Genomic DNA, 14,199 nt, shown 5'->3' with positions numbered 1-14,199 from the left:
TGTTTGCCAGGCACTGTATTTTGCTGCAGAAGCAAAGGCGATCAAACACACATGTCCTCATCTTTATTTTTGAGGGCTCCCCCATGACCCTCAGAATGAAGGCTCAACACCCTCACCTGACCCAGAAGCCACATCCAGTTCTCACTTCTGACTATCTCTCTGGCTCCCTTCCCCATTGCTCATAACACTCCCCCTCTTCCTCTACAGATGCCCTCCTGACACTAGCTGCCTGGAAACACCTCTCCGTCTTTGAACACTCAGTGTGAGTATCACTTCCTCTGTGCCTTTGTCCCTCTCCTCCAGGCAAAACTAACTGCTTCATGCTTGATCTCCCACAATTACCTTTCTCATCCCCCTTCTTCTGGCACCCTTTCTTGGGGAAAGGGGAAAGATCTTGCCACCTCCCACCCTTTGCCACATGGTGCTAACAACAGGCAGGGCTCGTAGCACAGGCTCTTGATTTTGGCCTAGAATGCCATATTCTGTCTATTGTAATTGATCCAAGGATGACATATAACCCAAGCAAGGCCAGTCAAAGTCCATGAGCCAATATCTTCCCTTCCGTGTTGAGATGGTTTCCACTGGGTCTCGAAAGTGTCCTCAATGTATAGTCTCTAATGTTACAGCACTCTTATTTGTCTACACCCTGTCTCCTTCTTCCACACTATAAATTCCTTCAACACAGGGACTGTTCTTTTTTATTTAAAAAGTATGTTTACCAGGTATGGAGGCTCATATGTGTAATCCTAGAACTTTGGGAGGCTGAGGCAGAAGGATCACTTGAGGCCAGGAGTTTGAGGCCTGCCTGGGCAACGGAGCAAGCCCTCATCTCTATTTTAAGAAAAAAAAAGTGTATGAATCTGTACGTGTAAAAACTAATATGTTCTCTTTACAGGATATTTGTTGGCAATTTCTCTGTAGAAAATTTTAAAAACACACAAAAAAGTTGTTGAACACCTGTAATCCTCTCTCTCCCAAACGTATTTTAAAACAGTCTTTTTACAATGCAGATACACATAGTACTCACATTTTACACAATTAGAATATAACTGAACATGTGATTTTAAATTCATATTTTTCTCTTAGTAATCTACCGTGAAAACGTTTTCATGTTACTAGATATTTTCCACATAATTTTTGTGGGTTGTCTATTATTCTGTCATGTGCACAAAATGTATCATGGTCTATTAATCAACTTTTATCAGAAATTTTGGTGGTTTTTAAGAGCCTAGGAGAACAAAAAAAGAAGGAAATAAAACACTTTTTTTTTTTTTTTGAGATGGAGTTTTACTCTTGTTGCCCAGGCTGGAGTGCAGTGACGCGATCTCAGCTCACCACAACCTCCGCCTCTCAGGTTCAAGTGATTCTCCTGCCTCAGCCTCCTGACTAGCTGGGATTACAGGCATGCACCCCATGCCCGGCTAATTTTGTATTTTTAGTAGAGATGGGGTTTCTCCATGTTGGCCAGGCTGGTCTTGAACTCCTGGCCTCAGGTGATCCACCTGCCTTGGCCTCCCAAAGTGCTGGGATTACAGACATGAGCCACTGTGCCCGGCCTAATAAAACACATTATTTAAAAAAGAAATTTTGGTAGTTTCTACTTCTATTATGAAAAAGACTTGATACTACAAAGAATGGTCTCTTTACTAAATTATGCTGGATCAGTAAGATATCTATATGGTGAGTGCATTTGTTATCTATTGCTGTGTAACAATATTACCACAAACTTGCTCCTTAACACAACACACACTTATTACCTTACAGTTTCTGTAGACAAGAGTTTGGGCATGGCTTACCCAGGCCCTCTGCCTCAGGGTCTCACAAAGCTGCAGTCAAAGTGTTGGCCAGCAGCCGGGTGCAGTGGTTCATGCTTATAATCCCAGCACTTTGGGAAGCCAAGGTGGGAGGATCACTTGAGGCTAGGAGTTCAAGACCAGCGTGGACAAGATAGCAAGCCCCTGTCTCTGGATTAAAAAAAAAAAAAAACTTGGAGTGGTAGTGTGCACCTGTAGTCCCAGTTACTCAGGAGGCTGAGGAAGGAGGATTACTTGCATCCAGGAATTGGAGGCTGCAGTGAGCTATGATTGTGCCCCTGTACTCCAGCCTGGGCAAAGAGCAAGACCTCATCTCAAAAAATAAGAAAGTGGTGGCCAGCATTGCAGTCTTTTCTGAGGCTGGACCAGGGAAGGACCTGCTTCAAACTTGCGTGGTTATTGGCAGAATTCAGTTCCTTACAGGATGGAAACTGAGGGCCTCAGTTCATTGCTGGCCATTGGCTTAAGGCTGCCCTCACCTCCTTGACACATGGCCCTCTCCACAGAGTAGCTTGAAACAAGGCAACCTGCTTCTTAAAAGCCAACAAGGGAGGCAGTCTCCTTCCAAGTTGGGTGTTACAATCTAATATAACACAATCATGTACTGTACATACAATCACATACATCAGTCACCTTTGCTGTATTCTATGACTTAGAAGCAAGTTAGGGATCCCATCCACACTCAAGAGCAGGGATCACAGAAGAACACAAACATGAGGGTGGGAACTGTGGGGACTGCCCTGGAGTCTGTCTGTCTCAGTGAGGTTCCCACACTTTCTCCATATATGGTACCTTTAATGTCTCAGTAATTTTTTTCATGGCAACCCTCAGTCAAAAGAAATACCTAAAAGTTCTTAATCCCAGCACTTTGGGAGACCAAGGCAGGTGGGCCATCTGAGGTCAGGAGTTCGAGACCAGCCTGGCCAACATGGTGAAACCCCGTCTCTACTAAAAATACAAAAATTAGCTGGGTATAATCGCATGTGCCTGTAATCCCAGCTACTTGGGTGGCTGAGGCAGGAGGATCACTTGAACCCAGGAGGTGGAGGTTGCAGTGAGCTGAGATCGTGCCACTGCATTTCAGCCTGGGTGACAGAACAAGACTGTCTCAAAAAAAAAAAAAGAAAGAAAGAAAGAGAAAGAAATACCTAACTGTTCTATTTATTAAGTAGTTAGATCCAAACAACTTAATGAATAATTGTATCTTAACAATGTAGTAATCGTTTGGAAAAAAAAATACTTGTAAATTGAAAGAAGAAAATATTTTGTTTTTAAGTAACCACAATATTGACCAATAGACTGTAGATCATGCTCCTGTTGAGCACTGCACAGCTTCTCAGGTCTTGGAATCAGACAACATCATCATTTTCATTTCCTGATTTCACATGGTATTTACTTTTTATCATAGCAACCTCAAAAAACCCCGCTTTGCAAAAATATCATGTCATTGAAAGGAATGGAGTATGATTTAACATTGAAATTGTGAACTATTTCCAGCTAACAGTTTTATATGGTATCCAACAGTTCTCACTGTGCTTCCCTCAAAAAGGTAAAATGTCCCATGCCCCCTCTCTAAGTTGACTGCAGTGCCCAAGGGTGACTTGGTGCGCAGTTTGGGAAACACGGCCCTATGGAAAAAATTATCTTGATCTCTACCTCACATCATAAAGATAAATTTCAGATAGGTTATAGATCTAAACGTAAAATGAATGTAGTAAAGTTTTTTGAGAAAAACATAGGAGAATGTTTTTCTGCTCCTGGGGTGGGAAACAATTTCTTTTTCTTTTTCTTTTTTTTTTTTTTTTTTTTTTGAGACAAGTTCTCTCTCTGTCATCTAGGCTGGAGTGCAGTGGTGTGATCTTGGCTCACTACAACCTCTGCCTCTTGGGCTCAAGTGATCCTCCTGGGCCACCACAGCCAACTAATTTTTGTATTTTTTTGTAGAGACAGGGTTTTGCCACGTTGCCCAGGCTGGTCTGGAGCTCCTGGGCTCAAGACATCTGTTTGCTTTGGCCTCTGAAGTGCTGGTATTACAGGTGTGAGCCACAGCGCCTGGCCAACAATTTCTTAAATAGGATACAAAAAGTAGTACTCATAAAAATGATGAATTCTAAGATATTAATATTAAGAATTGCTTTGTATCAAAGGAGAGTAAAGAGATACCCTGTGAAATGGAAGAATATAGTTTCATATATACGACGGATCAAAGGCTTGTAGCCAGGATATTTAAAGAACTCCTGCAAACCAACAGAAAAAAACAGCTCACTCACTTAAAAAATGGAAAACACACTTGAACAGGCTCCTCGGGAAAGGGAATATCTAATGGCCAATAAACAGATGACAGGGTTTTCACTAATCATCTTATTCACCATCAGGGAAATGAAAGTTGAAACCAAAAGTCAATACCAACACATACCCACCAGATGGCTAAATTTTTTTTAAAAATGGAAAATGTCGAGTGTTATCAACCATGTGAAGAAACCAGAAGTCTCTCACAAAGTTGACTGAGGTGTAAATGGATGCAATCATTTTCTTAGACTGTTTAACAATATCTTCTAAAGCTGATCATTACTATGACTCAGCAACGTCAGTCCTAAGTATATACCCAAAAGAAATGCAGATATATGTTAACCAAAAGAATGCTCACAACAGCACTGTTTGTAATAGTCTCAGTCTAGAGACAACCCAAATGTCTATAAATGGTAGAACAGATGAATAAACTGTGGTACATGATGATGATGGAATACTATGCAGAATAAACAATCTATAACTACATTAACAATATAGTGAAATCTCACAAACACAAAACTTAAGCAAAAGAAGCCAAGACCTTCCCATATCCCTTTCCCCCAAGTTACATACTGGATGATTCTATTTATATAAAGTAAAAAGAGGCAAAATTAATCTATATTATTAGAAGTCAGGCTAGTAGTTACCCTTGATTGAAGGGGGATTTGTGACTAGAAGGTGGCAAAAGGGGACTTCTGGAGTGCAGGGCATGTTCTCTTCCCTTTTTCGATAATGTGGGTGTGTTCAGACTGTGAAAATAGTTGAACTGTTTACTGTGATATGTACACTCTTTTTTTTTTTTTTTTTTTTTTTTTGAGACGGAATCTTGCTCTGTCGCCCAGGCTGGAGGGCAGTGGCGCGATCTCGGCTCACTGCAACCTCCACCTCCTGGGTTCAAGCAATTTTCCTGTCTCAACCTCCCGAGTAACTGAGATTACAGGTATGCACCACCACACTCGCCTAATTTTTGTATTTTTAGTAGAGATGGGGTTTCGCCATGTTGGCCAGGCTGATCTCGAACTCCTGACCTCAGATGATCCTCCCGTCTGGGCCTCTCAAAATGCTGGGGGATTATAGGTGTGAGCCACTGTACCCGGTCTATGTGCACTCTTTTAGTATGTTTGTTACACTTCAATCAGAGTTGAAAAAATAACGCTGCAATGAACATCATGATAGCTATGTTTTTGCAGAAATTCCTGTTTTTTTTCTTTTGACTAAATTTCTAGAAGTGGAATTGCTGAATCACATGGTTCGAACATTTGCATAGCTTTCAATATCTCTTATCAACTCTCCAGGGGCTGCTTTTATCTCCTTGTACCTAGCACTTGACACTGTCTAACAGACGTTTGTTGAGTGGGTGAATGAATGAAGGCCTTCTTTCAGGTCCTGGAATGAATGGAGGCCTTTGAAGCCTGAGAACAGTTGCTGTCTCCACCACCTGAAACTTTCTTCCCCCTGTTCTTCATACTGCAAACTCTCAGCTCAAAAAACAATTCAAGGGAGCCTTCCCCACCATGCTGTCTAAAGTAGTCCTCCTTTCTCATTCTCTCTTTTAGCATCAATTGTTTATAAATCTCAATGTGTAATTATTCTACTTTATGTATCTGTGTATTCGCTCGCTTGCTTACTGTCATCTTTTCCACTGGATGCTGAGTACCATGAAGATAGGAATGACATGTGTCTTTGTCCACTCCTATAATCCCAGCAGCTAGCACAGTGCCTAGAATGGAGGAGGCCTTTGCGTGAGTGAGATATTTACAGTCACAAGTGACAGACCTCTAACTCAGACTAGCTTGAGCAAAAAAGAAAATTATTGGCTCACGTAGTTGAAAAGTTGAGGGGGCTGATTTCAGACATGGCTAAATCCACAGGTTCAAATAATAATGCTAGGACCTTGTCTCTCTCTTTCTCCGTATCCCTTACCACTGTTTGACTTCATTTTTTAGACAGGTTCTTTCCTGACATGGCAGCAAGAAGACAACTCATAGCCCCAAACTCACATTGCTTACCGTCTCAGACAAGAGGAAAGCAAATTTTTGACAGAGCTGTCAAGAGTATTGGGGAAGATGCCCATTGATCCAGCTTAGGGCCTTACACCCATCACTGAGCCAAGCACAGTGGGTTTAATGATGCGGTTCTACACCCAGGCCTTGTGTCCTTGCCTATTCCTGAGCAGTGGCTGGGGAGGAGAGGAAGATCCACCCACTCAGACCACAAGAGCAGATGTGAGCAAGGGGTGACTCATTTGCCTAATTCTCACTTCAACTTACCGCTCAACCAGCTGCAGGAACTCGACTTTCTGAGTGCGTGCAGCCATTAACCTAAAACTAGGCAGCCGAGACCTACAGGTTATCGAGCTATTTTCCAGCTAAGTGGAGCCAGCTGAAATTAAGTGCGTTCTTAAACATGATTGCTGTTTTAAACGATAATTTCAACTTTCATTTTAGACTCAGGAGTACCTGTGCAGGTTTGTTACATGGATATATTGCATGATGCTGAGGTTTGAGATGTGAATGATCCCGTTACCCAGGTAGTAAGCATAGTATCCAATAGCTTTTTTTTCAATCCTTGCCTCACTCCCTCCCTTCCCCCTCTAGTAGTCCCCATTGTCCATTGTTTCCATATTTATGTCCACGTGCACTCAATGTTTAGCTCCCACTTATTTACGAGAACATGCAATATTTGGTTTTCTGTTCCTGTGTTAATTTGCTTAGGATAATGGCCTCTAGCTGCATCCATGTTGCTGCAAAGAACATTATTTCACTCTTTTTTATGGCTGCATAGTATTCCATGGTGTATGTAGACCACATTATCTTTATTCAATTCACCACTGGTGGGTACCTAGGTTAGCTGATTCCATGTCTTTGCTATTGTGAATAGCACTGCAATGAACATGTGAGTGTACATGTCTTTTTGGTAGAATGATTTATTTTCTTTCGGATTTATACCCAGTAATGGCATTGCTGGGTTGATGGTAGTTCTATTTAAGTCCTTTGAGAAATCTCCAAACTGCTTTCCACAGTGGCTGAACTAATTTACATTCCCACCAGCAGTGTATAAGCATTCCTTTTTCTCCACAGCCTTGCCAGCATCTGTTGTTTTCTGACTTTTTAATAATAGCCATTCTGACTAGAGTATGGTATCTCATCGTAGTTTTGATTTGCATTTCTCTGATGATTAGGGATGTTGAGTTGATTGCCATTTTTAATTGGGTAGTATATTGCTGGGTTTTTCCTGAATGCTTTTGCCTCTGAAGTTTATTTAGGGGTTTAGGTGGAAGTCTGTCCTTTGTAACAAACATGGGGGTGGAGTTCATATATAAGACTTTTTCCCTTCACAATCCTTATTCTAAATGGGTCTGTTTATACAAGTTTCTTGATCTGTTTAAAGATCACACCCCCACTCTTCCTGTTTTATCCACATCCTTCTCCTGCTTCAACCAGATCAATCCAAAGTTGACTGAGCTAAGTGAAAACCAGGAATTTTCATATTGGTATGCACGGGGGGCATCAGATACATAAACTTGCTGGCAGCCTTAGTATTCACAGCCTTGCAGACTCACCACTTCAGACTTTTCATTTGACTCCTTTTTCAGGATTTGTCCGTGACCTTGAGGAAGTCAATTTCCTCTTTCTGGACCTTAGTAGCCCTAGCTATAAAATGAAACGGTGACCCTATCTGCAGGACGAGATGGTTTCTAAAGTGTCCCGTAGGCTTCTGATTCTGGAATTACCTCTTCCTCTCCTTAGCAATCTGGCGATGACAGGGTCACCTTTAAGTGTGGATTCCAAACTTTGAGGTGGCTGCAAAACAGTTATGTGATATGTGGTATCACGCAAAACGAAAACGTGAGACCCCTTCTCCAAAAATTAGTAAGAATTGCAAAATGCCAATACCAGAGCATTAAATCGAGTGTGGGGCTCTCCTGAGAGTGACGCCCTGTGCAACTGCCTGGATTGTACTTCTGGGAAACCAGCCCTGGGTGCCTGAGCTGATTAGACGTGATACAGATGTGTGAGACAGGTGCTAACCAGCTGCGCTCATGTTCCTCCTCCAAATTCTGCATTGTGTTTCCACCATGTTTTGCAGGGATATCAAAATCAAATGCCAGCAAAATAAATGAATGATGTAGGCTAGGGGCAGTGGTGAGAAAAAAGGAGCAGCTGATACTGAGCTTTAAGCAATTGTCACCATGAAAGAATTTAGACTTACCATTGTCTGACTTTTCTAATTTTTCATGAGAAGCCGCAATCAGGAATTTTTTTTTCTCTGATTTTTGAAAGCTTGGCAACTGTTCAGAAAAAATATCCAAAATTTGGAAACGAGGCAAAAGAATGACTGCAGTTTCTTTCATTCAGTGGCATCTAAGATCAGTGGTTCTCAAAGCATGTTCCCTGGTGAATAGCATCTGCATCACCTGAGAACAAATCATCAGTCTGCCCCAGATGTACTACATCAGAAACTCTGAGGCTGGAGATCAGCATTCTGTGTTGTAATGAGCTCTGCAGGGAATTTGGCTTTAAGCTTAGGTTTGAGAATCACTGCTCTTAACCACTCACTGTCTTTTCTGTTCAGGGCATTGTCTAACTCCAGGGGAACACAGGATTGTTTCACCTGCTGTTTACTGTTTATGATTAATTAGGGGTCTGACATTTTATAACTCTGTTAAGTTGGATGTAAAATTATAGAAAACGAATAAATTGTCAATGATTTTTTTTTTTTTTTTTTGGTCCGGTAAAGCTGTAAATGATTATCGTCTGGTAGAGAAGATAACCCCAAAGAATGTAGTTTGATTGCCCTGTAGGTCATTAACCAGTTTGGATCTCAATCTTGAGTTCCTTTTGTCCAGTTTTTCCTGTCCTTGTTTGAACCACCTTGGTGATCTTGCTGGATCTCTGATTAGTTAATTAAAACCTGGAAAATGCTCACTATGTATTTTTATGATAATTACATTTTTAACATTTTGAAAATATTTTGGACATAACTACAATCCAAATTATTTTTACAACACTTTGTTGACCCACAGGTCACTAGCTCATGACCTCTCACCAAGAGGATTCCACCTGTCTTATTATCCAAACCGTAAACATCCTTGACCATTTGCCCCTATTATTCTTAATTTCACCTCCCACTCTCTCCCTCTTGTCACATGAGGCCATTTGCCTTTCCCCAAACACTAAACACTTCCCATCTCCATGCCTTTGTTCATATGCACTTTTCTGCTTCAAGGCTCAACTTCAAAACCCCTCCTTCGTGAAGCCTCCTACAATCCTTGTTTATACCCAATCTCTCCTTTTTCTGGGTTTTTTCCAAGCCTTAGCTTCCATTCCAGGAAAACACTTGTTTTCTCTTACCATATGTAAAATCAAGTTTGGACTGTCTCCTAGCAATGCTTTTCAGACTTTAAGTAGCAGCCAAATCACCTTGGTTTTTTTTTGGATCTTATTAAAATGCAGCTTCTGATTCAGGAGGTCTGGGTGGGAACTGAGAGTCTGCATTTCTAATAGGCTCCAGGTTCTGCTGATGCTGCTGGTCTGTGGACCACACTTGGGCTAGTGAGGCTCTAGAAGGCAGGGGCTGTTACCCAGGAACCTCTGTTTCCAGGGCAAGTCACAGCGCTTTGCATACAGCTGAATGAAAAATTCATAGGCCCAGATGTCCCTCGGGTGTGGCTATAAATGCAAAAGGTTGCTGCTCTGAAATCTGTATCCCCACGTCATCCCCGTGGGAGAAAACACCCACACTAGGGTTCTACCTTTTTTTCCTCCTTTCCCCTCTTGGAATTGTGTCCTGGCTGTGTGACCTTAGAGAAGTTGTTTACCCCTAAAATGGCAATTTTCTCTTCTGTGAAATGGGATCCTAACACCCAGTTCACATGGCTTTTTGAATGGATCAAATAAGATAATGGAGTGAAATGTCTGCAAAAGGTTGGTGTAACCTCTAAATCCCACCGAGGCTTTATCTGGAAAGGGGAAAAAGCACCTAGGGAAGGGTGGCTGCTAGCTGAGGAGGGGAAACAGCTGCAGGAAGCTGGCTCCTATGATACATTTTGCATCATTATCTATTAAAAATATTTGACTTCCGGTTTCTAGTCCTGCATGAAAGGAGCTTAGAAGTCACCACTCTGTCCTAACAACAAGTAAAAAGCTTAACGAACTGAAAAATCAGCTCTTCTTAGGTCCAGCGGAGAAGTGAGGTTATATGGCAAACTGCTGCCCACAAAATTGGAGAAACAGATAGATACAGAGAATCATAACTTATTAGAGCAGAAACCCACCAGCAGGAACCTCCTGGGAGGTGCTGGGGGAAGAAAACTGGAACTGTAATTGACAAACTGCTAAAGACTCAGTGTGGATAATTCTGAGAGCTAAAACTCTAGGAGGACCCAATCATAGGTGGTTCCCACACTTTTGTGGGTTTTATCTCCAGAAACTCTACTAGGTTTTCACAGTGAATAGCCAAGAAATTTCCACTTGTACTCTGGGAGGAGAAGGTCAAAAGGAATCATTTTGAAACAGGCCAGTGCATTGTGTTCTTAAGACCTGCCCTCTAGAGAAACTATTTCACCAGAGCCCTAACCTGCTGGGGTTTTAACAGAGCCTAACCTACCTGAGGGACAGAAGAATACCCAACTCTGACTCCCTCTAGCCGTTTCATCCCACCTAAGGTCAGGAGGGGGACCGAGTAGCACTTGTGAAGTTCACAGTCTGTGCGCACAGGCTCACCAAAAGACTGAGACCTCATCATAGGACTGCAAAACATTTCTCTTTCCCCCATACTTTACCAAGACATTACTACAGGACTATTTACTATAGTTTGTTTTTACCCAGTACATTATGTCTACCTTTAAACACAAAATTAAAAGGCACACTAAAATTAAAAAAACACAGTTTGAAGAGACTGAACAAGCACCAGAACAAGAGTCAGATATGGCATCAAAGTTGGAATTATCAACTGAAAAATTTTATTTTATTTATTTATTTTTGAGAACAGAGTCTCGCTCTGTTGCCGAGGCTGGAGTACAGTGGCGTGATCTCAGCTAACTGCAACCGCTGCCTCCCGGGTTCAAGCAATTCTCCTGCCTTAGCCTCCTGAGTAGCAGGGACTACAGGCATGTGCCACCATGCCCAGCTAACTTTTGTTATTTTTAGTAGAGACAGGGTTTCACCATGTTGGACCAGGCTAGTCTTAACTCCTGACCTCAGATGATCCACCTGCCTTGGCCTCCCAAATTGCTGGGATTACAGGCATGAGCCACCATGCTCAACCAACTGAAAAAAAAACTTAAATATGATTAATATGCTGAGGGCTTTAATGGATAAAGAGACAACATGCAAGAACAGATAGATAACATAAACAGAGAGGAGGGAATTCTAAGAATTAAAAAGAAATATTAGAGATTAAAATCACTGTTACAGAAATGAAGAATCTATGATGGGCTCATGAGTAGACTGAACACGGCTAAGAAAAAAATCTCTGAGCCTGAGGATGTGAGAATAGAAATTTGCAAAACTGAGTAGCAAAGAGAAGAAAAGACTGAAAAAACAGAATACCCAAGAATTCTGAGACAAGTACAAAAGGTACAGATATGCACAATGAAAATACCAGAAGGAGAAGAAAAAGAGAAAGGAGCAGAAGCAATATGTGAATTTCCCCAATGACAGACACCAAACCACAGATCCAAAAAGCTCAGAGAACACCAGGCAGGAGATATGCCAAGTAAACAAACAAACAAACAAAAAACAGGGACACCTAGTCACACACAAGAAATATGTTAAAATGAACAAACAAATGAAAAACTACACCTAGGCATATCGTAATAAAACTTCTGAAAATCAAACACAAAGGCAAAATCTTGAAAGAAGCCAGGGGAAAGAAAAAAACACCTCACTTAAGGAAGAGCAAAAAATTGGACCTAGCTTTTCAGAAACTATGCAAGCAACAAGAGAATTGAGTGTAATATTTAAAGTGTTAAGAGAAAAATCCCACCAATCCAGAATTCTGTACACCATGGTACAGAATTCCTCAACAACAAAGGAGAGGCCGAGCGCAGTGGCTCACGCCTGTAGTCCCAGCACTTTGGGAGGCCGAGGTGGGTGGATTACCTGAGGTCATGAGTTCAAGATCAGCCTGGCCAACATGGTGAAACCCCGTCTCTACTAAAAAAAAGAAAAAAAAATTACCCAGGAGTGGTGGCACGCACCTGTAATCCCAGCTACTTGGCAGGCTAAGGCGGGAGAATCTCTTGAACCTGGGGCGAGGAGGTTGCAGTGAGCCGAGATTGCGCGATTGCACTCCAGGCTAGGCAACAGAGTGAGACTCTGTCTCAAAAAAAAAAAAAAAAAAAAAAAAAAAAGCTAGGGAGAAATAAAGCCTTTCTCAAACAAAAATGGAAGGAATTTGTTGCTGCCAATAGATCTGCGTTGCAAGCATTTTTTTTTTTTTTTCCCAGACAGAGCCTCTCTCAGCTGCCCAGTCTGGAGTGCAGTGGCGCGATCTTGGCTCACTGCAACCTCCACCTCCCAGGTTCAAGCGATTCTCCAGCCTCCTGAGTAGCTGGGACTACAGGCGTGCACCACCAAGCCCAGCTAATTTTTGTATTTTTAGTAGAGATGGGGTTTCACTATGTTGGCCAGGATGGTCTCGATCTCTTGACCTCATGATCCACCCGTCTCTGCCTCTCAAAGTGCTGGGATTACAGGCGTGAGCTACCACGCCCAGCCAATAAATATTTTTTAAAAGTTCTTCAGGGAGAAGGAAATTGATATAGGGTCAGAAACTTAGGTTTACCTAAAGAAAAAATGAGCAACAGAGAATAAATAAATGACAATAAATTGAAACTTTTATTTTTCCTATTCTTAATTCTTCTAAGAGATAACATTGTGTTCAAAATAATAATAGCAACAATGTATTCAATTATAAATGTTTATGTATACATGTGCATGATTATCTGTTAGAGAAATGAATCACAGCAATAATACAAGGAATGGGAGGAATTAGGACTATTTTCTTATTATAAGGTATTCGCACTACCCAGGAAGTGGTACAGTGTTATTTGAAAGTGGACTTGGATTAGTTGTAAATGTATTTTCCAAACCCTAGGACAACCTGATATGCTAAAAAAGGAGAGAAAATAGAATCATAAAAATGCCTAAAGCCACAGAAGCCAGAGAAAATATGAAAGACAAAAATAGGAACACAGAATAAGGGCAACATATAGAAAAGAGTAACAAATATGATACGTAATAGTTCATCTATATCAACAATGACTTTAGATGTCAAAGGTCTAAATATATCAATTAGAAGACAGTTCAGAGTAGATCAAAAAAGAAGACTCAACTATATGTCGTCTGTAATAAACTCAACTTCAAATATAAAGACACATACAGATTAAAAGGAAAGGGATAGAGAAAAATACACTCAGCAAATACTAATCAAAAGTGATTGTAGTGTAACAGAGCAGACTTCAGAGCAAGGAATAAAGGGGGACATTATATAATGATGAAGGTGTCAATATTCCAGGAAGACATAACAGTCCTTAAAGTGTATGCACCTAACAGAGAGCATCAAACTATGTGAGGCAAAAGCTGATAGAACAACAAGGAGAAATAGATGAAGGCACTATTATAGTTGAGAACCTCAGTATTCCTCTGTTGGTAACAGATAGATAAAGCAGGCAGGGTATCAGTAAGGGCATAGTTGAACCCAATAGTACTTCATTCAACAACAGCAGATTCATACATTCTCAAGACATCATGGAACATTCACCAAGATAAACCCCATTCTGAGCCATAAAACACACCTTAACAAATTTAAAAGAATAGAAAGTATACAAAGGCTGCAGTCAGATTTCAACTGAATGAAATTAGAAATCAGTAACAGAAAAATAGGTGGAAAATCCCCAGATACTTGGAGATTTAAAAAAATACTTTCACTGGGGATAGTGGCTTATGCTTGTGTAATCCCAGCAATTTGGGAGGCTAAGGCAGATGTATTGTTTGAGGCCAGGAGTTCAAGACCAGCCTGGCCAACACGGTGAAACTCTGTCTCTGCTAAAAATACAAAAAATTAGCTGGGTGTTGTGGCACATGCCTGT

The sequence above is a fragment of the Papio anubis genome, chromosome 5 (assembly GCF_008728515.1).
Source record: "Papio anubis isolate 15944 chromosome 5, Panubis1.0, whole genome shotgun sequence".
Taxonomy (NCBI): domain Eukaryota; kingdom Metazoa; phylum Chordata; class Mammalia; order Primates; family Cercopithecidae; genus Papio; species Papio anubis.
Note: the sequence above shows the minus strand (reverse complement) of the source record.